Source organism: Cryptomeria japonica, chromosome 3 (genome assembly GCF_030272615.1).
Source record: "Cryptomeria japonica chromosome 3, Sugi_1.0, whole genome shotgun sequence".
NCBI classification, from domain to species: Eukaryota; Viridiplantae; Streptophyta; class Pinopsida; order Cupressales; family Cupressaceae; genus Cryptomeria; species Cryptomeria japonica.
In genome coordinates this window covers 587,160,199-587,187,322 of record NC_081407.1, presented here as the reverse complement: position 1 = coordinate 587,187,322, position 27,124 = coordinate 587,160,199, and positions in this window count along the sequence as shown.

Here is a 27,124-nt window from a genome sequence, read left to right as displayed (position 1 = left end):
TTAAGGAAATCAACACTGTAGAATGCACTTTTAGTCCAACAACACCGCATGAAGTGGCATGACAAATATATCAAATCTAAAACTTTTCATGTTGGGGATTGGGCTTTATTTTATGATTCTAGGTTCAAGGATAATTTGGAGAAATTACAAACATGGTGGCTAGGTCCTTATGAAATTGAACAAGTGTTTGACAATGGCACAATCAAGCTGACAACTATTAACAATGCAAGGTTCAAACTGCTTGTCAATGGCCATAGACTCCACTTGTATCACAAAGCAAGCACCAAGGAGGATTTTCTTAAATAGTTTCAACCACTTCTGACTCTTCCTGCAGCCACTAAAGGTGATCCTCTAGGTTCACCATCTACTTAATGCCAAGTGTCCCAAATTATAATAAACACTCCATGTCTACTTGGAGTTTCTTTCTCTATTTCATTCCATGTCATCTCCATATCATTTCACTTTCGCCACCATAATTATTCTTTGAACATTTCAAAAACAATTTGCTCTTTCATCGCACATTCCAACAACTGTCACAACGTGCCACAATCACATTACAATGAAAGTAAGTATATTATCACTCTCATTAATAAATCTTTTTATTCACATTTTTAGTCATTTCATTAAATTGTACATAATAATGATTGCATTCCTATTTCTTACCCATACACATGTGCAGACACTGTGTATACCTTCAGTTGTGGGGGAAGAGTAGATTTCAAGATAAGATATTGTCACTATTAGGTTTGCACAAATTTGAATAGGCATGTTAACTCAGGTCAAAGGAATGTGTTAGTTTTTAAACCATTGTTAAAGTCCAGTTTATTACTAATTTAGCAAAATTTTAAACTTTTTTTTGTCAAGACGAGTCTATGCAAAAGCCTGTGTTGTTTGAAAGCTTCTCTAGTACACAACATTTCCTCTTACCATCTGAAAGCAGAAAGCTTCATATTGCAGGTTACATAGAAGATATTTTCTTGAAGATGATAACAATTGCATTAATGGGAGGTTCTCCTATTAAAAGAGAGCCTACAAATCATAGTTTAATATTAAGTATTAGGAGTATGAACCTCTGTATAGAGTATGTGGATGGTTAGATTATTTCCTGGAATTACACACTTATGATGATGATGTAGCCTTTGAGTTTGCACAATCATTGAAGAATTATATGATTGTGGTGAAGGGATTGAGGATTCCTATTATAGAGGAGCGTATTGCTCAAGTTTTTGGTTTGCCTAGGGACAATGAACCATTTTCAGAAAGTAAAGATGCTAGGTCTGCTAGAGCACAATTTATAGAGCATGGTGACCCTCCCTTGGAGGTCACTAAGCAAGGAACAAACAGGTTGGCTCTTCCACCTCACTAGGATCGTAGGGTAACCTATATTATTAAGTACATTACTTGTGAGGGAAGACAATCTCAATTGCACTCTGTTCATTTCAAATTTCTATGTCATTTAAGGCATGGTAGGCGGATGAATGTTCTGAATTTTGTTTATAAAATACTTAAGGAGATGCTAGCTCAGGTACAAAAAGGCAACCTTCACTATGTGTTCCACCATTTCTTAATTCAGCTGTTGGTTGAGTAAGCACTAGTAGAAATCAACCCTTGGATGTAGTGGGTGGATTTTTTGGCCATACGTGGAGCCCATCCACTAAGGTGAATTCCTAGCTCTGGAAAAGATGTAGGAGTTTCATCCTATAGACCTACTGAAATTCACAGTGAAATTTTTTCTAGTAAGGATGAAGATGTCACTCCAAAAATTTTCTCAGAAAATTCCTAAGGAGTAGAAAGCCTCATCCAAGAGTAAGAAGAAAGAAAAATTAGTTTAGGGAACTACGGTTCATAAGAAGAAAAAGGAAAAATCTCCTAAAAAGTAGAAAGGAAAGGAACCTAAAATCTCTACAAAAACTTGGAAAATAGAAGACCTTGCAGCAAAGAATGGTTCATCTAGCAAGAAAAGGAAAGAAATGGAGAGACCTTATGTAGGAAAGAAGCCTACAAGAACTAGTAATAGATTGAAAAATAAATTAAAAGGAAAAGCATCTGCAGGAGAAAGATTTTAAATTTCAAGCTCAGATTCTGATGAGAAAGAACAAAAAGAACAAGAGAAGGAATATGAAATGTCTCATTCAGAAGAGTTCTTAGAAGAAGAGGTGAATAAGGATACATGAGAAGGTGAAGAATTGGGAGGAGAAACATTCATCAAAATAGAGCATGTAATTCAAAACATGGTTCAAACTAATTTAGAAGAAGAACAAAAATAAATAGAAGAGGAAGAAAAAGAAGAAGAAGAAGAAGAAGAAGAAGATGAAGAGGAAGTGTTGGTACATTTTGGAGAAATCAATCTAAACATTGATGACGATACTTCTAGACCTCAACAAGCCAATCAGGACAAGCCTGATAATGAAAGAACTATTGCATTTGGGTTAGTAAATCTAGCTGAGGTTACTGAGAAAGTGGATCAAGAAGAACAACAAACAAAGGTTATGGTAAGTGTGCATGTTCCACCTTCTTTTTCTTGGGGATCAATTGCTCTTGAATTATTGCAATTATTAGAAAATAAGGAGGAAGAATAGAAAAGAGAAAAAGAGGTCTTAGAAAGAAAACTGCAGGAGAAAATGTAGAAATAAACAAGCTGGACGATAGGATAGATAACTTAGCTACTCTGTTACCTCAGGTAATAGAATATAGGCCTCCTCCAAGAGTATATTCTCTTTATGTGAAGGAATTACATCTTCCTTACAAGATAGGTAGGGAGTTGTCTAGAACTGAATTCATCATTAATGACTCCCGATGAGTTTTTAAATGCCTACAATACCTCTCCTCCTGAGAAAAATAACTTACTTTGTGAATTATATCTTCACAATTATGCTATTCCATACACTCCTCATTGGAATCCACTCCTTTCTATTGGAGATGTTCATCTTAGGGCATTTATGTCCTATATTCAGAATGAGAATGTTAAGGGTGAACAATCTACAAAATATATGGATATGGAAAAAAATGTTCCATTACCATTGAAGGCTGAAGTAGGGGACCCAGATGAAATCTATTATAGATGGAACCAACTTACTTCCAATGTAGGGGTCAAAAGAAGGATTCTATCACTAAGATAAGAAGTTCACACTGAATATGAACAAATGGTACAAAAATCTGCAAGAACAGTGTATGGACATCTAGCTCGAAGATGGAATGGGTTACCTGAGGACCTAAAGAGAGTAGAGCCAGATTATTTAAGAAACTATCATGTAGCACTCAGGAGAGCAACCACCTATATACACACCTATGTTATGGTGGCCTATTCCTCACTGAGAGGAATAGTAGTTTTATGATGTGGAACAGGAACAAGACAAATGTAAGAATCTTAGAAAGTACCAAGGGTTCTACTAGAGCCTTATTGCTAAGACACGAGGGGAGACTTATGTTGCTAACTTCACGTTGCTGACCTGGAAATAAAATCAAAAGACCGTTGCTGAGGGAACATCTGCTAGTGGACCAACAAAACCTTCAGTTGGGGGGCATGATGAGCCATAGTTTTATGCTTCTTTTATAGATATTTTTCTATCTTTAAGACTCTTATATTTGATGATGAAATTCAAGAACATACTTTAACCGACCTTATATGCTTGTTTTGATATGTCTTATTACCTATAGTTGAAACCTTTATTCTGACAGAACCATAAACTTTATAAATGTAAGTATAAGTATTTACTATTTTTATGTGTGACTAGAGAATGCATTCAAAATGAATGGTCATGATGTGTAGATAGAATGCTTTCTCTAATCTTTGTGTGGTAGCTGCATGGAACAATCTTTATGAAGCGACAGGGTCTCATTTATAGCAACAGGGTAACGTGGACAAATAGTTGGACAACAAGGCAAAAAGAATTCAAAGATCTGTTGTGGACTTGGTCACTACTGTCCCTGCTGATTAAAGAGTCTGTAGACTAATCTCAATCTGTCAATAAAGACTATTTGTTGTCATGAAGGATGTTAGAGAGGATTTAGGGAAAATCTACAAATGTTCAAAGAAGGACAAGAGTCCCGATTATCTTAGCTTTCCTAGATTTTATGAGTTTTAAATAAAGCTTCCACCTAGATCGTGGGGAGTGGAGTGAATGCCATGGGATTTGTGGTTAAGGATGAATGTTATAAATCCTTTACGCATTCATGTGTTAGTTAGTTCTTGATCTTGTACTGAGTAATGTTATGTTGTCTAGTTGATTTCTAAATAAAGAAAGTATCTATTTTCTAAGTCAATATAGCATTCTGATATGGTTGTGGGCTTAACCACTTAATTTCTATTTTAGATCTAATCTTAGGAGGCTCATCCAAGGGGTCCCACTTAGTGAGGATTGTGTATGGTTGTCTTTTACACACTTTATTCTTCAAGTTACTTAATTATGTTTCATTCGCTTGCTTGTTGTCTGTTCCTGCAACCATAGTCTGTAACTCTCTAATTGTTCCCGCAACCACGATGGGGCAGAATAGTTTTTTTTGTACAAGTTGAAGAATCTATATTTTGTGAACAAAAATTAATACTATCTTTAGAGTTGTGATTTCAAGAAATTTCTTTTTCTGTAAATGGTTGTTTAATCACTTTCAATTGCCTAAAAGTAGGATAGACTTGTTCTTGGATATTCTTAGTGCATATACTTTGCAATCTCATTTCAAGTTAGAAATCCTTGAATTGATAGATAAATGAGTCAGAAGAATGGAATTCAGATATCTGCTCAATGGAAACTTGTGTCTCTATCTTGAGTACCTAGTTGTGTGTGATAACCATTGTTTTGCACCCACACTTGCAATGAAATAAGATGATATATTATCATATGGTTCATATTGTAGAAATGTTCATTATGTATAGGATTGAGGTCTTATGATGGATTAGAAAATTGGATGTTTAGACTTAGTGCATTCTTGATATATCATATGCTTCTTATTTCATTTAATAGCACAAGTTCCTAATTGGAAAGTAGAATAGTACTTGCTATTATAATCTTGCATATGGCTTCGGTTAGTAATTTTGATGCATTGTGTAAAGGGTAATCTTGAGGAAATAATCTAGTCCCATTTGTAGGAGAAAGACGTAGGAAGTATCATGATGTAATATCATGGGAATTAGGAACATTTGAGTCGGTATTTAAAATAAACCTAGTTGGTTAATGGGGTTATAAGGATATGCATTGGTAGTCATAATCTCATGTTATGAAAATAACAAGTAAAATTTAAATGTATCAATTGTTATTGTCTTCATGATATGGATGTGTTATTGAGAAGTTGCTAGAAAGTAGTGGTGTTAAAGTACCCTAGGGAAAGAGTAATTAGATATATACATATGGTTATGTTTAAGATGTTACTTATACTTGTGTTATATGTTACTATGATTATGTTCATGATGTTCTATGCATACTTATAGATAGTAAATGTTGCATTTGATATGTATATGGTAGCTGATCTTAGTTGCATATGTTGACTTAGTAGATGTTTTTTTCTTAAATATTTTTATTTGTGGTTAGATTATGTTTATTTATCTAGGTTATTATGGTGGGCATTACACTCTGTCAGAAAATAAAAAAGATTTTTTTGTATATTTCCTGACAGGCGGCTACCTAAATTTTGTATTGTAAAAGGCCCGAAGCTTGTTACATCCTCATTTTTTTATAAGCGGATAATCAAGGCCATATTCTAGGGCTTCTTCCATGAGACAAAAAAGAAAGAATCTAGTTAGTTTAGAGAAGCTTGTGTACTGATTTATTCACCAAGGGTGAATGGTATGCAACAATGTTCACAAATTTTGCAGTGCAATATTGTGATTCAATCTCATGTCCTACTTGTAGTAAAATTTTTCAAAGGATATGTGCATATGTTTTGCTTTTTATATATATAAACATCTAGAAATCCAATTCAATGATTTCTGAGTTGTTTCTTTATGCTTATTATCCAAAATCTTATATGAATCAAGGGTTTTTGGTTCATATTTCTTCACTATGTTGATGAGTTTGAATGAATTTAGGGTTCTTCTAAACTAGAGGATTAAACTTGCTATCTTTATTCAAAGGGATTATATGTGATAAGTTTGAATGAATTTTAGCTTCTTCTAAAGTTGAGGATTAAATTTTCTATCTTTATTCAAAGGGATTCTATGTAGAGAGAAAGTACTAAGATACACTTGTGAAATCGAGTTCATGTTGTGATTGATATCAGATATCAATCATATTAGGCAAACATATGAAGCAGAACTTGCATATATTATATTGTAATATCTATCCCAATGGACAAGACATTTATCATGGTGTTGTTGGATGTTTGGGAGTATGCTACAAATATGTGCTTTAGAGTTATCTGAGAAATGTGTTGTCATTGATGTCAACATATTTCTCTGTCTATGACAGTGTTGCAGTGAAGTCGGTTAGTTGGTTTGCTCAACATGTTGATGATCAGAGTTTGCCAAGGTCCACATGAAGATTTGAGCGAGTTATGGATATTTGTGTTGTGACTAGTTTTTCTATTGTTCAGTGATGCCAAAGTGTTAGTAATTTGATCTACATTACTCTGCATTGTAATATGTTGATTTGTGGATTTGGAAGAATGTTTGGGACATTGATGTGATTTTTCAATTCAAGTGGTTCATGGTTTGGAGCTCCGCAAGTGATTTTTGTAGGTTGACAGTCATTGCAGTTAGTGTTCTTGAAGTTAGGTATGATGATGATATAATTCTAGTAATTTGAGTTGTTTTGGATGTTGCAGTGGTAATTCATGATTCTTGTGGATGTTTCTGGATCATGTTCCTTTTTTGTTGGTGGTCTGCATTGATCGTTGTGCATGCAATTGATGATTTTATTTGATGTGTTAATGTTATTCATTGTTTTGCCTAACCAGATGCTTGTAGCATGTTGCAAATGTTCGATGTATAATTCTTGGAGGTGTTTCACATTCAAGGCGTGTGATATGGGTCCATGCTATGTCTTAGCCGACAGTGCTTGGCCTGCATGTGATATTGTGGTGTGTGTGATTATATTTTTGTATTTAGGTGGTGAGTGTTGAGCCAACTTTATTGATCTTGCCAAGGTTGATGTCATATATAAATAAGTGTACTATCCTTGTAATTGAGTGTGTTGTGGATGAGTGTATGTACGAATAATGTATTAATATTTCAAAGGAAAAGAAGAAGTGTGAGAGGAAGTTGTTATGAGCTTAACTATAACTGTAACCAAGCATTAGGAGATGTTATTCTCTCAGTTCATGTTCTTCTGGATGTGATCCGAATTTATTTGTAAAACAATGAGTCTTCCCTGGGTTGTAGCCCTTTCTTTGTTTTTGATTGGTGAGCTCTAGGTAGTGTGCCTGAATGCATGTGCATTCCCCATTGTAATATTTCATATACTTCTAATAGAGCATCATCATATTGTGGGTTGGTTCCCACTGTGGTTTTTCCCTTGGCTGGGTTTTCCACATCAAAAATCTTGGTGTTATGTGTGTTCTTGATGTGTTGTTGATTCATGCTTAATAATCTGATCTGATAATAAGTTTAATTTTTGTGAGTTTGTGAGACATCTAATTCACCCCCCTCAATTGTCTACCCGAAATCAGAGCTATTTCATCAAGTGTTGTGTTGTTGATTATGACAAAGAGAATGTTTTATCAAACAATATAGTAACTCTTTTATTTTATCAGTTTTTATTTTTAAGTATATAGGATAGTTAGTTCTCATTATGATCATAATTGTGTAAGGATGAAGGTCGCATCCTATAAGGTTTAAAGTTTAGGGACTCACATAATAGTCTGAGAACATATTTGTTGTAGCATCACATAAGCCTGAAAATATTCAAAGATGCTATTGTAAGGGATACCCATCTTGGTTTAACAAAGCCTAAAGTGTAGAGAGTGTGACTAGTTACTTATCCCTAGTCATTACTCTGTTAGTTGGTTTGTTGATCCAAGGCCTTGAAGATTGATATTGGCCTCTCATAGAGAAATTTTGGAGCAATCAGTTGGAAACACCAACAGTGAGGTGGACCTAAGGGTTCTACATGGTCAAGTGGCATTTTAAACCACCATTTAGGACCGATGGACTTGGATAGTGATCACTTTGGAGAGCTCTTCCATCTTCCTCAACACTTGTACATTCTTATTCTCTCATTTTTTGAAAAGTTGTAAAAATTTTCTTACAAGGAATTTTAAACATTGACTATTTTATATTGAACACTCCAATCAAAGATTGATGTAATTGTTTCATGTTTAAAAGTCATATGAGCTAATTAGAAAATAAAGACGAATCACCAAATCATTAACTAATTAAACAAACTCAAACATAAACCAATAGAAATTAGATGCAAGAATTGAATGAATAAATTATATAAACTCCTTAATCTACATCATGGCTTCCATTGTTCTTCTCTAAATTGTGTATGAAGGTGGCTCTCATGTATTGCACTGGGATTCCTACATAAAGTAGACAATTGTTTTGAAGACTGTGATTCTAGCTTGATTTGAGAAATTGATGTTGTTTATATAGATTTTCAACATAGATGGGGTGATCAAATGAAGTCAAGTCCTGATTGGGACTGAACTGATTTAGATTTATCAATCAATAGAGTTGATTGATTTGTTAACTCAGATTGATTGAGTAGTCAACTAAATAGATTGGATAGTGAACTGAATAGATTAGCTAGCTGACTGAGTTGATTGAGGAGATGACTAATTTTATTGATTAGTCAGAAAAGGTGATTTGGAGTGAAAAGGGGAGATTGGAGAGTTAATTGAGTTAACCAATTTGATCAATCAATTATGATTTTCAACATGTGTTGTAGGACTTTGAATTTGAAATTCAATTTCATTCTTATTTGGATTTGAATTTGGGTTTTCGAATGCTGAAATGCACATGATATTAACTGAAATTTATTGAAATGCAGATTTGGTGAAATGTTAATTTGATGATTTGGAATTAGATGAAATTAATTGAAATCCATATTTGGGGAATTGTGGCTTTGAGATAGATGAAATTAATTGAAATCCACATTTGGGGAATTGGAGGAATTAATTAATTAATTTAAATAGTTTAAATGAAGTTATTTAATCATTAGAAATAGAGTTAATTAAATAATAAAGATTATTTAATTAAGGAAATAATCGCAATTATTTAATTAATATTCTGGAAAGGGTTGAATGATGAATTGATGAAGAATTGGAATTTGAACAATTTAGTAAGATGGATAATGATGATTAAATTAATTTTAAAAAATGAGATAAATTAGATTAATTAAATAATTAAAGAATTATTTAACTAATAGGACGAATAATTAGTGTGTGATTAATGAGACATTTTTAGGTGCCTACATTTGTCCCTCTTTGAGACAATGTTGGAACGACATTGTTTCAAAGAAAATGAAAAAAATTCTGCCCTAGCATGCCCCGGTGATGTTAGGGTATAATGCCCCCTCGAGAGATTGTTTCTGCATTGAAGGCATGAATGATCTCTCAAAAGAAGAAGAATGTTATATAAGAGATGGAAGAATGGTTAGTTGATGGTTAGTTGATGAGATGAATGAGTTTGATTGGATAGAAGAAATGGTTAGAATTATTTTTATATTGATTCATTGATCAGATAAAGATCAAGTCTAGTTTTAGGAAGGAGACAACCTGTATAAGACAAAGATGATCAAAACTTTTGGTTTCAAGAAGGATACATCCTGTATAAGACGAAGATAGATGATCGCGTCTGGTTTCAGGAAGGACACATCCTCTATAAGCCAAATGATTAAATGTGATGAAAATTGGATGAAAGATGAAATGTGATGAAAGTGGAGAATGATTAGTAAGAAGTGAAGAATGTTACGGAATAGAATTGTTTGATTGATAGAATAGTTGATGTGAGGAAACAGTTTGAGATGGAATTAGAAATATATTAGTAGAAATTGAAATGAAATTATTGATAGTAGAATATGTTAGATGAGAAAATGACCTTTGAAATAGAATCAACATGATGAGATGAGAAAATGAAATGATATGATTGATGATGATACACAGACTTTTGTGTCTTTATTCATAGTGCAACACATATTTATCAGTGAGCTTTATTATGTAACAATGAAGCATTGTACACCAGGGTATAAGGAACCAAAATGTAAAGATATCTCATTGCAGAAGAAAACACGTAGTAGACAAGGAGTAAACCCTCCATGCTGAGAATTAAGCTAGGGGTCAAGGTATGTGTGGAATTCACAAGCTAAATGATCCTATCATAGACACCCACTAGAGAGATTGCCCTATAAATTCATTCGATTCACACCACAAACAACAAACAAATAATAGGGCCATACTCATCATAGCTCCTCTAGTCACTTTTGGACATCCTTGAGTAGCATAGAAACATGACCTTCACCAATTGATAAAAGATAAAAAACCAAATTAGACAAAACGCAGCAGCTTTACTGATTGTGCCTTTTCTTTGATTTGTTGATGTGATGGTTGATAATGTCTGGTTTCATAAAGTTGTGGACCTTGTTTAAGACTGATCTGTCTGATTTCGAGTGTATCCTCTTCTATTTAAGACAAGATAATGATCGCATTGATATGGATATTAATGAATGATAAGACTTGATCAGTTTGGTTGTAGATGTTTGATAAGATAGTTATATCCTTTGTTTAACTTCGTGTGAAGTGTTTATTGAATAATTGTTGTTGATAGGATATGTTGTTGTCATTGATGTCAACATATTCCTGTGATTTATTCCAATGTGATTGGAAATATTTTTTGATCCGGTTTTGCTGATCACTGTTTTAAAGGGGTTGATATTTCCTCCGGTATATTTCGGTGTGATAAGATCTTGTGCTGAGACTTTGGGGTATTGTTTGGGATGATCTTGTGTATCTTCATTTCAATTGGATCATGATTTGGTGCTTCTCAAGTTATATTTATTCATGACAGTTTTTGATTGGTTGTGTTTTTGAGCCTTCAGACGTTGATCGATGAAGATTTGATAAGTGGTGTTGGTGCAACCATTCCAGATGATTCTAATGTGCCTGGTGGTGTTTCCTAGTCATGTACTATTTGTTTTGGTGATTCGCATTGATCGTTGTGTGATTTTTTGGTGGTTTCTATCAACCGGTGATAATTTATGTGTTATGTGGTATTTTTGGTGGTGTAGCATGTTGCAATTGATCTTGGCGTGATTTCCGGTGGAGTTGATCATTTGGGGATTTGATTTAGGACCTTGCTATGCTATGTAAATCATTATATTGGTCCGGTGATCAATCTTTGTATCATTTCATGTAATTTTGTAATTATCGATTGAGGTTTTAGCTAACCGTGTTGTCAAGGTTGATGAATTGTATATATAGGTAAATTATTCATGTAGTTTTGGTGTTGATATTGTGTCTACATTATCAGAGAAATATTTGTGTGCATGTAATGCCCCGCTAGAAAACCCCAAAGGGATAAAGCTAAAACACACGAATGGAGTGCAATAATTTTTTTTTTTTAAAAGATAAACACAACATTGAGATACAACGAGATATAAAAGATTTAGATTACATAGCAGAAGACATCAACTAACACCTAAAGAGTTTCCCAACGTGATTACTTAATTACACCTTTCACTTAACTCACACTAATAAATCCAATAAGCTGATTATCTTATAACGAGATAATTCTTAAACAAGGATAATTTCTTTCAGAAGATGAAAATATATGGATTACAAGATAAGGTTCATCCATTAAGATCTATTCATATCTTACGTTCAATCTTTTCATTAAAATATAAGCCATGCATCTAATATAATAACACACTTTAATTTCATCATAAACTAATGAGATCTTTCCATGCATACTTAATTTCCTTTACAACAACTGAATAGATTCCATTACTCTAAGTTACATTCTTTCATGATACAATTTACTGCATACATGCATTTAAGAATAATTTCTTCTAACCCACTTATACATTCTATCAAAATGTCAATCATACATGCTAACACTAAACATGAAACATAAGAATAAAAGCATCACATAACACCAAGATGATCTCAGAGTTCACCCCTAAAGGGATACATCTCCGGGTCTGCTCAACTGCAAGACCCCTCTAATAATTAATAAAGTTAAGAATATATGAGGTTCTCATAATTTACAATCCTGCCATCAAGGCGAAACATAATCAATATACAAATGACCACCTCGGTCAATAAATACATAAACAATCCCTGAAAAGGAAAGGATCCAACTGAACATAATCAAAGCTAATACAAAGGTCCACTAGAGCATCCACAAAACTAAGTCATCACCACCCAAGGTCTAACATGAAACCAGGTACTCACAAGGGCATAAACAATAGGACGACCCACAAAAGTGCTCCTATCTGGAAAATACAACCACACACTAGCGAACATAGGGACAAGTGTCATCACACAACCTGGTACGATTACCATGGCAGGTCTTCATAGGTTGCGGCCCCATTCACTGGGTTACCTTGACAACCTAATCCGAACCTCTAGCCCATCCAAGCCTCATGTGGACCCACACATCCTTTCGTGAAGACAAGGATGATGGTTTGCCATTTCAGGCCTTCTCACAGCATGTCAAGTCTGTGTTAGCACTCGTCCCATGTGTGAGGCACAATTATCTTACTTAGAGATTAACATTCTAATCTACTGTTAGGTTATCACTTATTAGACTCACTTTCGATGGGTTACCCAGCAGCCACTTTGGGCACGGCCCCCAATCGAAAGCTAGTATCCCATATGACACTAGACTATACTCAAGCGACCTCATAAACCAAGGAATACACATGGTCAAGCAAACGAAGTTCAAAAAGGGAGGGAACATCCATTTGGTCAAACATGACTCAAAAGAGGTACACTTATTAACGGTACTCTAACCAGAGACCTGACCAACTATGGTCAACCATGAATCATCATTCGACACCCACATAAAGGATATGACCAATACAACACCACAACAAAAATAATAGTCAACTCGAGACCGAGGATAGAAACATGTATCCAAATCAACCATACAATAGGGTCCAATCAAACAAATCAAAGCTTTCCATTACATAAGTAAAAGCGAATACATAAATTAAACTCGCATAGGCAATAACCAGGAAGGACAATTTTCTTTCCCATTGATTTAATCAATAAAGGTCAATCAAGTTTTCTACATGATCTAAGTTTTCCAAAATACACTAACAGGAAAACATCATTGCAAGGAGAATACAATACCACAATTTGCAATAGTACCATTTGTCTATTTCTCAAAACAGAAGAAAAATATAATTAAACCATTCATTCTACTAAATGAGATTATCGGTAACTTAACAATTTTTCCAAATGATACTTAATTAAATTTCCAATTATACCAATAGCATATCATTTAAATTCATAATGTCCAATGATAAACTATTCATTTCTAACATTTCCAGATGGCCTATAATATTAAAATCTTCAAATAATATATACTCCTGAATAATGTATATTTTATCTCGAAAATTTTCCAATATAAATAACATTCTATCTTTTTCCAAAAAGATGCTCCCCTAATATTATAGGTCCAAAAGGATTAAATATTAATTCATATATATTTATAAACCCACGGTTAATAAAATATACACAATTAATAATTAATATTGCATAATAATCCAATAAAATATTAATTAATATATATATATATATATATTCTCATTAATAAATATATATTAATAAAAAAAACTTAATAAAAAAAACTTTTTAAATAATAAATTTATTTATTTATTTATTTTTAACTAAAAAAATAATTTAAAAAATACAAAAAACAAAGGGGTCGGCGAGGGCAGTCGGGCCCACCTCCCTTACACGGGGGTTGGGCGGCCTAAACCCTAGCCACGGGCGGCCCTAACCGCGGGCAGTGCCACCGCAGGGGACGCAGGTCCCGTAGCGCCTATGCGGCCACCGTGGGGGTCGCCACTCCCTACAACCACCACGGGGGTCGTAGTGAGCTACGGCCACCACCAGCTACGGCCTGCGTAAGGGGAGGAGGCGCGGGTAGAGCTCCGCTCCTCGCCTTCCAACCCCAAACCATAAATTTTATTTTTTAACATTCAATTCGATTTTTTTTTTAAACAAAACAAATCGATTTATGATATATATAATTTCGATTTAAATATATTTTCTTTTCAAAAAGACAAACCCCATTTCTTTTTTTTTAACAGTCTCAATAAAAATTTCCAGCATAATAGAGGTTTTCAAAATTGAAAGAATATGTTGGAATAACCAACCAAATAAATAATCTTTTGGGCATAAGGAAGCTCATTTTTCATACAAGAAACAAGCAATCAGCCAATCTTAACTAATTTCCACAATAATTCTTAATCTTGGACAATCAATGGAAAATTTGAAACCAAGATTGCATGAAGAACATTCAAGCCCATTTTACAAAATAAAAATAAACAATAACTAATTGATAACCATAATTCCTACCTCAATAAGCATTCCTGGAAAGGATCTGATGAAGAGCCCCAACCTATAGCTCAAGAAATCCTTCTCCTTCCAAAATCCCCAAAACTTTCATCCAAAATATTTTTCCAAAAATATCTTTTTTCTCCAAAAAATTCAATACCCAATATTTTCCAAATGTCTAGGTTAAATGGGAAAAGTTTGACCCAAAAATTTATTTTTGGAATTAAAATTTTTATTTAAAATAATTCACAAAAATCATTCTTTTAATCTATACCAATAATTTAAATTTGCTCTTCAATTTAAAAATTGATTTTCTCAATTAACGGAAATTAACCTTTCTATTTCCAAAATGCCAAGAAGATAAAATTAATTCTATTGCAATTAAATTTTCATCCTTCATTTCATAAACATAAACATAAAGCATTTAATATTTAAATTTAACCATTTAATTGAACTTGCTCCCAATTTAAATCGAGCAATTCAAATCAACGATAAATCACATAAAGAAATCCTGTTTAATTTAGTCCATTAATCTTTAATGTACGAACACATATTTAATCAAATTAAATACTAAGGACTAATTGCTCAATTTAACCATACACACCAAACACACAACCCAAGAAGCCAAACGAACAGATGACCCGCAAACCCAACCAGAGGGAATACCGACAACGACTGACGATGCTCACTTGAGCATGACTATGGTCAAACGAGGGTCTTACGACCACCTAATCCAACTCTAAGGATTAAAGAGGTACACTTAAACCTGCAAATCCAGGTGGAGATGAACCTCGCACCCATGTGGTACTGTAACTGAAATCTCTTGCAACCAAGAGTCATACATGCATACATATATAAACTTAATGAAAGCGTTAGTCCGAGATAGTAACACGAAATATGGAAACTAATCAACTTGCATAAAAACTGGTGCGAAAACCACTTCAACAGCTATGCACTAAGTCAAAACATTTGACTATAATCATTATATTAAAATAAACTAACCAAGGTCAAACCGAGATTAAAAATTGATTAGGGCAGGGGTACTATAGTGCAAACAAGTGATTTATCATTTGGTGTTGCAGAGCAGACAACTGTGCTTAACCAGAACTATAATCAAGCATTTGGAGATGATATTCTTTTAGTTGACTTCTAGATTGTAGTCTGAATCTTATTGTAAGTCAATGAGACTTCCTTGAGGGTTGTAGCCTTCCGAGAAAATATATTTTGACCAGTGAACTCTAGGCAGTGTGCATTCCCCATTCTAATATTTTCACATACTACTACAGAGTATCATCTTACTGTGGGTAGGATCCCACCGTGGTTTTTCCCTTAACCGGGTTTTCCACGTCAAAATCTTGGTGTTGTTCTGTTAATTTGATTATATGTCTATTGTTGTAATTTGGTAGATCTGTTATTGTGCTTAATGTTTTATGTTCCGGTGAAGACTGATTCACCCCCCCTCTCAGTCTTCCTCCTTGGTTGCTGCTAACAATTGGTATCAGATCTAGATCCTCTGGTAGAAGCTTAATCTCTTGAGAAGATCCGAGATGAAAACTCAAGGTATTCTTTTCAAGAAGCACAGTTTGAGGTTTTATGCAAGCAACTATACTATATGGAAGAACCAGATGGGGGTGCACTTGAAATGTCTTAGAGAAGATTACTGGAAGATCACAAAGAATCCCTATGTTGTTCCTCATAATGGACCATATAATCCAAATGAGGTTAAGGAAGAATAATATAATATTAGAGCGAAGGAAGCATTGCTTAATACCTTGATTGATTCAGAAATGACAAATATTATGGGACTTCAGACTGCACATGAGATCTGGAAGAAGCTTGAGATTCTGAATGAAGGTGATAAACAGGTGAAGTTGCTAAGTTGCAGAGTTTAAAAGGAAAATATGAGACATTGAAGATGGGAGATGATGAGAACATACATTATTTTAAGGCTAAGGTGAATGAACTTGTCCTAGGTATCAGATGTGTCGATGGAAGCATTGAGGAAGATGAAATTGTTGCCAAGGTGCTGAGATCTTTGCCTCTTGCTTATAAACATAAGGTTTCTTTTATTGATGATATTTGAAGTGTGACTACAATGACAAGAGATATATTGGTTGGAAAACTTGTTGCATTTGAGCTGAGTGAGTTTGGATAATCACATGGGAAATTTGAAACAACATTTAGAGCATCTGCGTCTATATCCAGTAAGAAGAAGTATGATCACGATGAGTGCATAATATCTAGATATGAAAGAGAGAGAAGAGAGATGGAAGAGTGGGAAATAGAGTTTGATGAGGTTGAAGCATTGATTTCTCGAAGACTGCCTAAAGGTGTCGGTAAGTATGATGGAAATTTTCTGTTGAAATGTAATAAGATAGGACATTTTGCTTCTAGATGCCCAAAGAGAATGGCTATGTATTAAAGGCATGATAACTTTGACAAGAATGATAGGAATGATAGATATGACAAGCATGAAAGGTATGAAAAATCTTACAAGTCTAATCGAAAGTTTAGGAACTAGAAAAATTGTTATTATGCTACAGATAAAGGTGTTACAGATGATGAATCAGAAGGAGATGAAGTTGTGTTTATTTCCATTAAAGAAGGTAGACCTGTACCTATTGATTCCACTAGTTGTTCTGCTGAGGAGAAAGCTTTGGCTGCTAAGGTAGAAGAAAAGGATGAATGGGTGATTGACAGTGGCTGTTCACATCATATGACTGGTGATAAAAGAAAATTTGTAAGCATCAAAAGGTATGATGGTGAAATAGTTAGATTTGGAGATGACAAAGCTTGCATAATCTATGGGAGAGGTTCTATTTCTTTTGATGGTAAGCATAACAATGATGATGTCTTGTATGTTGAAGGTTTGAAGCATAATCTTTTGAGTGTTGGGCATATGGTTGATAACGGTTATGATCTACAATTCAAGGAGGGTAAATGCAAGATCTTGAATGCCTATGGTATAGAGATTGCATCTAGGACTAAGACTGAAGGTAACATTTTTTTTTTTAATGTTGGTGATAAAATTTGTTTGATTTATAAGATAGATGAGAGTTGGTTGTGGCATAGGAGGATGTGTCATGTAAACTTTGATTCAATGATTTAGATCTTTTCTACACATGTTGTTAGAGATCTGCCTAAGATTGTTAAGCCTATTAATCCGGTATGTAAGGAATGTTAATTGGGTAAACAAACAAGAATTTCTTTCAAGAGAAAACAATATACATCTGATGGACTGCAAGATTTTGTGCATACTGACCTATGTGGACCTACAAAATTTAGAAGTGTGAAGAGTGATAGATATTTTATGCAACTAATTGATGATTATTCTAGGATGATGTGGGTTGTGTTTTGGAAGGAGAAATCAGAAGCATTGGATAAATTCAAAACATTCAAAGCTAAGGTGGAGATTGAGTTTGGATTGAAGGTGAAATGTCTGAGATTTGATAGAGGTGGAGAGTCTTTTTTTGGTGAGTTCAATTCATTCTGTGAGATGCATGGAACTAGAAGACAATTATCTGCTCATAGAACCCCTCAGCAAAATGAAGTTGTTGAGAGAAAGAACATAATTGTTTTGGGTGCTGCAAGGACTGTGCTGATTGAAGGAAATGTCCTAAATTTTTACTGGAGAGAAGCCATTAACACTAATGTTTACACATTCAACAGAGTTCATATCAAAGGTGATATTGGTAAGACCCCTTATGAGCTATGGTTTGGTCATATTCCTACTTTGAGATATTTCAGAGTATTTTGTAGCAAATGTTATATCAAGAAAGATGAGGATATAGGAAAGTTTGATGCTAGAAGTGATGAAGGTATCTTCTTGGGATATTCAACTAAGAGAAAAGCCTACCGGTGCTACAATAAGAGACTAAGAAATATAGTTGAGAGTGCAAATGTGAAAGTGGATGAGAACCCTGGGAAGGAGATCAAAGCATGCAGTTATGATGGTGGTCAACATGTTGTTCTAGCTCATGTTCAGCCTGAAGAACCTAAGCAAAATGATAAGGTACATACTGTTAATCTGGATGTTGTTGCTACCGGTGAAGATGTTCAGAATCCTAAGAATCAGAAGAATCAAAAGACTCTAAGTTATGTAAGATTAAATCATTCTGAAAATCAAATTATTGGTGATAAGAATAAATGTGTGGTGACTAGAAGATGGTTAGTTGTTGAAGAAGTATGTTTGATTTCTAATGTTGAACCTAAAGATGTTGTTGAAGCTTGTAAAGATGAAAATTGGATGAGAGCTATGGAAGAAGAACTAGATCAAATTGAAAAGAATAATACTTGGGAACTTGTGCCTAGACCTAAGGATAAGAATGTTATTGGTACTAAATGGGTATTCAGAAACAAATTGAATGAAGTCGGTGAAGTTGTCAAAAATATATCTAGAATGGTTTGCAAAGGATACTTGTTGGAAAATGCACACTCCAATGAGAAATTGTAAGTGATTGAAGGTATTTTCATTGATGGAAACCTTGCAATCCTATGGCACCGGTACTGATAGACTCTACACCGGCAGATAGTTTAACGACAGCGGCAAAGATGATTATCGGCACCCTAGCCGACAGGATTTTGAATATTGCATTTTGTATTTAATTGTAATATCTTTTTGTAAGCCAACAAGGTGAATTGCAATAGGACTCATATATAAGCATGAGATCTTGTAGATCATTTATGATGCAAACATGGTTTGATTATTGCAGAAGTAATATGTAAATATTAAGGCAGATTTTGGAGTAAGGTTTATGGTTATTATGTGAGCTTAAATTGGTACTGAACCTGGCATAGCAGATGCTGAACTAAAGCAGTACATTATATTGGATTTGCATAATCCATTCTGTAAGTCAGTGAGACTTCCTTTTGTATTTAAGCAGTGAGCTTTAGGCAGTTGGCCTTCCTGCATGTGCAGGCCCCTATTGTAAGTAATATTCATTTATTGGCTAGAGAGTTAATATTGTGGGTCACAAATCCCACTGAGGTTTTTCCCACACCGGGTTTCCTCATTAAAAATCTTGTGTTATGGTGTGCTTTCTATGTTGTGCTTATTGTTCTTATTTGCTGCATTAATTCTTGTTTATTGGTACACTATTTTGGAATGCAATTTGTTTAATAAGATCAAAAAATTTGCCAACCGACGAGATACTGATTCACCCCCCCCCCCCCCCCCCCCTCTTAGTATCTTTGGGAATCCTAACAATACTCACAACAAGAGGGAATTGATTATGAGGAGACTTTTGCTTTGGTTGCTAGACTTGAAGCTGTTAGACTGTTGCTTATAAAGATTTCAAGTTTTATCAGATGGATGTCAAATCAACATTTTTGAATGGTGATCTAGAAGAAGAAGTTTACATTGAACAACCTAATGGATTTTCACTGTCGAATGATGGAGACATGGTATGTAAGTTGAAGAAAGCCCTTTATAGATTGAAACACGCTCCTAGAGCGTAGTATGCTAGACTAGAAAAATACTTGTTAAAATTGGGATTTAGTAAAGGTGTTGCTGACAGCTATCTATATTTCAAGATTGAGAATGATAACAATCTGATTGTTGAAGTCTTTGTTGATGATATTATCTTTGGTGGTGATGATGACTTGAGCATGAAGTTTGTCAATGATATGCAGAAAGAATTTGAAATGTCTATGATGGGTGAGATGAAATTCTTATTATGTTTGCAGATTGTATAGACAGGAAAAGGTATATTCATATCTCAAACTAAGTATGTGAAGGAATTGCTAAAGAAGTTTGGATTAGATTATTCCAAACCGGTCGGAACTCCTATGGTGATTGGTTGTAAATTGTCCAAGAATGATGAATCTACTAAAGCTAATTAGAGTTTGTAAAGATCTATAGTTGGTGGACTGCAATATCTTACTTAGACTAGGTCTGACATTATGCATGTTGTGTGCATAGCTGCTAGATAACAAGTTGATCCTAAAGAGAGTCATGTCATTATTGTTAAGAGGATATTCAGATATCTAAAGGGAACTATAGATTATGGTTTATGATACCCGAGGAATGATGATTTCATGTTATGTGCCTACACTGATGTTGATTGGGTTGGTGATGTAGATGACCGAAAGAGCACTATCGGTGGAGCATTCTTTGTAGGTAAGAAGTTAGTGTCATGGGATAGCAAGAAACAAGATTCAGTGTCTGTATCTACTGTCGAAGATGAGTACATTGTTGTTGCTAGTAATTACACTCAGGTGGTTTGGATGAAGCAGATGTTGAAAGATATTAGAGTTATTCATGATGAGCCTATTGCTATTTACTATGACAATTCCAATGCTATCAACATATAAAAGAATTGGGTGCAACATTCAAACACTAAATATGTGTCAATAAAATATCATTACTTGAGAGAACAAGTCAGTAAGGAGAAGGTGAAGCTAGAGTATGTATCTACAAAGGAACATATAGCTGATATTTTCACAAAGCCTTTGCCAGTAGATACATTTGTCTATTTGAGAGACAAGTTAGGGGTATCCACCCCTCCTGATGAGAACTAGATGCATTGAGTTTCATCAATCTGGTAGATTTTAGAGCCTTATTCTTTTATCCAGATTGATGAGTTGGTGTTGCTCCTCTGCTCGAGTAGTCTGTGTTCAGGGGGAGAGAGATTCAAGTTTTTGTTACTACTTATCAAGTTGCCATTAGTTTTTATGTTCAAAGTTATTCTATATACTCTAAGTCGGTTATCTCTACCGAAATATTCAGTCGGTATGCACAGTCCAGTCGGTTATAGAAGAAAGTAGTCTCAGAGCGTAGTATACACCAAGTATCATTCCATGTCTACCAAGTAGCAAAGATGACACACTGAGTTGATATACATCGAGTGAAATGTGTTACCAGATTCATTGAACCTGGACATACATATGGAAACGTGTTACAAGATCGAGGATATTAGAACCGTTATCACATTGGAAATTGCATTTAAAGATTGTGTATGATTTTGAGGTCATCTAACCAATGAAATATTTTGCATGGTTATTCATTCGATAAAAAATGTTTGTAAGATCGAAGCAATGAATGGATCACCAACATAAGAAATCTATTTATACAACATGGATTAAGATCAGATACACATGTAGCATGACAGAAAGGAAGATATAGAAATATATGAAGCAAGACATGTGAAATCACTAAGTGTTATGACTGTTACAGAGACACAGAGGTCACTGAGAAGGTTTTCAAAGAACAGTCAAAGAACAGAGTAAATAGAAGGGTTTACCGAGTTACTATATGGGTTACCGAGGTATGCTATAAGCAAGGTAATCTTATTTTGAGCACATAGAATCTGCTATAACATTCCATATGTAAAGTTGTAGATATTTGTAATGATTTTATTGTAATATTTTGAAGTTGTAAGAGAAACCTTTAATAGGGTAAAAAACTCTAACTAAGTCTATAAATTGTAAAGCCTTTAACCAGGTGCAGCATTTAGAATAAGTGTTGTAAAATCCTTTAGCAAGGTAGATCCAACAGATCTTGATACTCCTAACAGGGTAAGCTATCAGAAATAGCTAAACATGTAGCTCTAACCAAGAAACCTTTATTATTACAGTATTGAAGTTGTGGGTGCCATCCCCACCACATTTTTTCTCTCTAACCAAGAGTTTCTGCGTAACCAAAATATATGTGTTATGGAGTGAATCATGTATGATTGTTATCTATTTGTTTTAGCTTTATATTATGTTACCGCACTATTCAATTTATGCATAGCAGTAAAGTTATTGTTGAAGAAAAGTTTTGAAGTACTGATTCGCCCCTCCCCTCTCAGTACATTAGCTTTCCATATTGGGCCTAACAATTGGTATTAGAGCTTCAATCTTGGAAAAGGGTTTAACTGCCTAAAGAGAAAGATCTTATCAATGGAAGGCTATAAACAATCTTGGAGGATTGTGTATCTGCAAGAAGAGTTGGATCATGCTAATCAAGTGATTGCAGACATGCAAAGGCAAATGCAAAAATCTCTGAAAGTGAGAAGAAGATTATCTGATGATTTTCAGGACTCTCAAGAGTTAGTGGAACAAATTGAGACATCATCTGAGAACAGTATATCTGAAGGGACTGAAGAAATAATTGGAGTATTGAAAGAAAAGAACAAAGCGCTGGCTGATCAACTAAAAGCAATGAAAAGAGAACATGATCATTTCAGCACACAGATGACTGAAAATCTTGATGCATTGAGGACAGCTGAGGATAAAGTAAGAGATCTAGAAAGAGAGAAACAACAACTTGAAGTCTTAGTATCTGATAACAATGATGAAATCACAAGCTTGACTGGAATTCAACAAAACCTATCAGATCAACTAGGTTATGCACATCATGAAGCAAATCTGAAAGATGATGAGAATCAAGCATTGAACCTTGAAGTATCAAGGTTGACCAATGAACTTGAAACAGAGAAGAAATCCAAAGAAACACTAAAGAAGAGTTATGAAGCATCAAAGATGTTGGATGAGCAACTGAATACAAGAAGACCCAACAAAGATGCAGGACTCGGTTACAAAGGAAAAGACTCTACCGAGAAGGGAATTCATACTACAGAGAGAGGAGAATCATCAAAGAAAGCTAGAATCAAGAAGAACTTCAAAAGAAAGAAGCCTATTTGCAACTACTATGGAAATCAAGGTCATACTGCCAACATGTGCCAAATCAGAAAAGGTAAGCAACTGAATGTCACTAAGTCCAATGGTTATTGTCACAATTGCAATAAATATGGTCACACATCTAATCAATGTAGGACAAAGTCTGTTAACAATTATCAGAAGGCAAAATTCAAAGGGTTTTGTAAAAACTGCAATAGATATGGACATAGTACCGAGAAGTGTTGGTTTAAGCAAAAGAACTATATGTGGTCTGCACACTGAGCAAATGCTAGAGGTTACCGAACTCACACAGATCCTTACCGACAGTATTTTGCAGTACCATGGGATTACAATACAAGGATATGGTGTGAATGTTGTGGAAGATATGGACATATAAGTGCCAACTACTTTATAAGGTTTGGAATGAACAACCGAAGATCATGGAGAAATCCCGGTATGGCATGTTTTCATTGTCACAAAGTTGGACACCTGGCTGGAGATTGCAGAGATCAACCTAGAAAAGACACTGAAGAAATAAAAGACAAATTACAGATGATTTGGAAAAAGAAGGAAATTGTGTCAAATGAAGAAAGCACCTTACCTATCGACTTAGGTGCTCCTATTCCAAATTAATCGGTAAAGGTATGAAGGGACTGGATTCTCTCAAGGTTAAATCTTAACAGTTCCTACTTTATTATGTACTTAATTCAAAATCTGCATAACTAAGATGTATTAGTAAGTTTGAAATTCTATCAAAGTCTTTTGGAGCACTTTACAGGAAACCTGTCAAGTCGGTAAATGAAGGAAGTTTGCTTACTCGGTTAAAGCGCAAAAAGGAAAGAAGGTTTAGTGGAACCGAGTGCATTTAATGTTTTTAACCTAACCTGCATGGAGCCCGATAAGGTATATTGTGTACTTAAAAGCATTTTCACGGTCATTTTTACTTACCAAGTTTTCAAGAGAGCAGAGCAAAGAGAATCTAAGGCGATCAAACCTCCTACAAAGCAAAATTCAAGGTATTTACATCAATCTCAACGTATTGTTAAGCTGGTTTACCGATCTTATCAAGTTACTATTATCTGCTAAGTGTGAAGCGTCTGCCATTTGAAAATCCTCAAACCCTAAGGATCTTTTGTTAGTTTTTATCTAAAATCTACAAATGGCACCTAAGATCCAAGATCCCATCATTGTTAAGAATGTTGAAAAGCCCTCACTAAAATACTCTTTAACTCCCAAAGTTGCACCTGAACCGGATGACAAAACCACATTTTCACTCATCCCAGATAGAGTGTTATTAGTCGAGGATGTCAGATTCTTCACCAAATATCGTGTTGAAGAACTCAGTCATGTTGAAATCAAAGACACCTATGATGAACTGTGCACCGATGGTAAATTGAATAGCAAGTTTGAGCACATTAAGATCAAGGGATTTACTGAAGCCCTAACCTATCCCTGTGTGTTCAAACCCCAGTGGGTCAAGTTTGTTTTGAGCAGAGTTCATGATGACTTCATGTGGCTAGAAGAGCAACCATTTAAGATTACCAAGGAAATCATTCATCTGATTACCGGTTACCCTATTTATGATCATGCTCAAGCTCAAAAGATGATATCACAGAAGGAATTGATCAGTTTAACCAGAGTGGAATCAGATTGCAGAGGACTGAAACTGAACAATGTCACTGATGCAGAACTAAAATTTTCCATTAGAGTAATAGGTTACTGTTTATTCCAATCGGCAAGGGAAAATAGTGTACCCTGTGCAGCAGTTGACCTAGCATACAAAATTGTGAAAAAAGGGCATGAAAATTGATCTATGTGAGGTGTTGCTGAAAAACCTGTTTGAGAATCTGAACACCATCAGGAAGCCAAAGAAGAACAACTTGGCTAATACACTAAAGTTTGGATCACTACTTGTATGCATGTTTTTCTATTTTGAAAAATTCTTTCCATTAGTCGGTAAAGTTTTTTGGGAACTACACCGACCAATCACCCATCAGATCAATGACTTCATTAAGAAGCTAGGAGATAATTTTAATGATATTATGGATGATTACTTCAATAAATTTCAAGAGAAAATGCATAATAGGTATCGGATTCCACCCCAGCTAGTGGAGAAATACAAAGATGACATATGTTTTGAAGTAGACATTGATTACTGTTATGTGAATGTTGTGGAACCAAGAACTCAATCTTTGTCACCTATGGGTTACGAGATTGATTTTGACATCACACAATAGCAAATTGATGCATTTCTCACATTACCAAGGCATGCTACCGAGCTGAGGTATGGAACCTATGAAGAAGTGAGGAAAAAGTAAAAATGAGCATTGTAGTACCCAAAGCTACAAGAAAGGCAACAAAGATGATAAAGGCATTATCAGAGAAATTCAGAGAAGATTCTTCCTCCACACCTGTCAAAGGAACTATAGCCATTACCGAAGAGGAATTTGAAGCCCAAGAGGCAGCTATAACACTGAGCACCGAATTGCCTAAGGGAAAAGTGTTGAAAAGAAAGAAACAGGATTCATCAAAGGCCTCACCGACTCCTCTAGCAAAGCGACCTAGCACAAGAGAATCTGCAGCTTCACCGAGTAAGAAAACAAACAGTGTTACTGTTCCCAAGATAACAAAAACTTACAAGAAATCTACTCGAAGACTCATTTTGGAAAAAGAGTCTAGTGACACCAAATCTGAGGATGCAAGCAAATTTCATATTGTCAAGAGCAAGAAGGTAAATGTACATAGTGTTGACAATTTTTGTGCTAATCTGAAAGAATATGGTGGATTTGGAGGATTCAGGTATGTTAAGTATGAAACCAGAAATGAAGATGAGAAGAGACAAATAGAAGAAGATGTCATCTGCACACTTCTAAAATTTTGATTGGCTCCATTGGAACTATCTAAGTCACTTCCAAATGAATTATATTTACATATTGACAATAGGTGGAAGTATGCAATGGACTCAGAGAAACAGATTAGAGAAAGAAGTTTGGTACATCTCTTTCTAGACATGTCAGTAGTTGAAATAAAAGAACATCTGACAACCTACAACACAAAGTTTCTCAACAAACAAAGAGCCTTAAAACTAATGAATGGTCTGTATATTGAAGTAGAAAATGAGACAAAAGAAAAGTGGCAAGAAATCTTTAGAATCAAGGATGTTGGTGAGAAAGCTACAGTTGAAATTGTTGATGTCAATGAGCAAGATCCTGATGTTACCGAGCAAGACCTTGCTGACACCATTCAAATAGATGAAGATATCAGGGATACAGAGGCACCAGAACAGGAAATGATAGAAGGCAATGCATATGCAAAACTTGTATCCAGTGAATCAGTCTTGGAACAAGTTTAGCCTTATCCACTAGTCAATCAATTTGTCTCAACCAGAACCCCTCAAGATATGGATAAAGGCACCGAAGGTCACAAGTTTGCAGTAGGAGAAGGTACTACTCAAGAACAGATGTCTCAGGCACCTTCTAGCACTGAAAATGTTGCAATTGAGACACCAAGTACCAAGACACCAAAGGACACTACAGAGGCTAAAGAAACTGACCAAAGTGTTGCCTCTACCGAGCAACCTACCGAGGGTCATCAAGCCTCACAAGCCATTGTCTTAGTTCAATCGGTGAAAGGAAAAGAAAAGTAGATGAAAAGGCATAGTTTCAAAGTAGATTTGTCAAAACCAATAGTGTTGCCCAATGTTGATATATCCAAATTAAAGGGGCAAGCACTCATTGATTTTGGTGAACTATGCAAAGCAAAGGCTGAACAAGAGAAGCAAATGGCTATTCAAAAGAAAAAGAAAGTACTTCAGAAGGTAAAAGCACTCTTAACAGATATGCTACCTGAAGCTACAATAACCAAAGATGCAGCCATCCACATTCAACTAGATGAACTCCTAACAAAGATAGAGACATCTGGAGTAGATGCATCAAAATATTTGAGCAAGCTAAAAGACAAGGAGCTCACTGCAAAAATGATAGAAGAGGTACAGAAAGCTATAGCTATTGGCAAAGTCAAACTTGTCAAATTTATTGCTGAGTTGACCCCTCAACTCAAGCACATTCATTATTTATTTCAGAAACTCTGT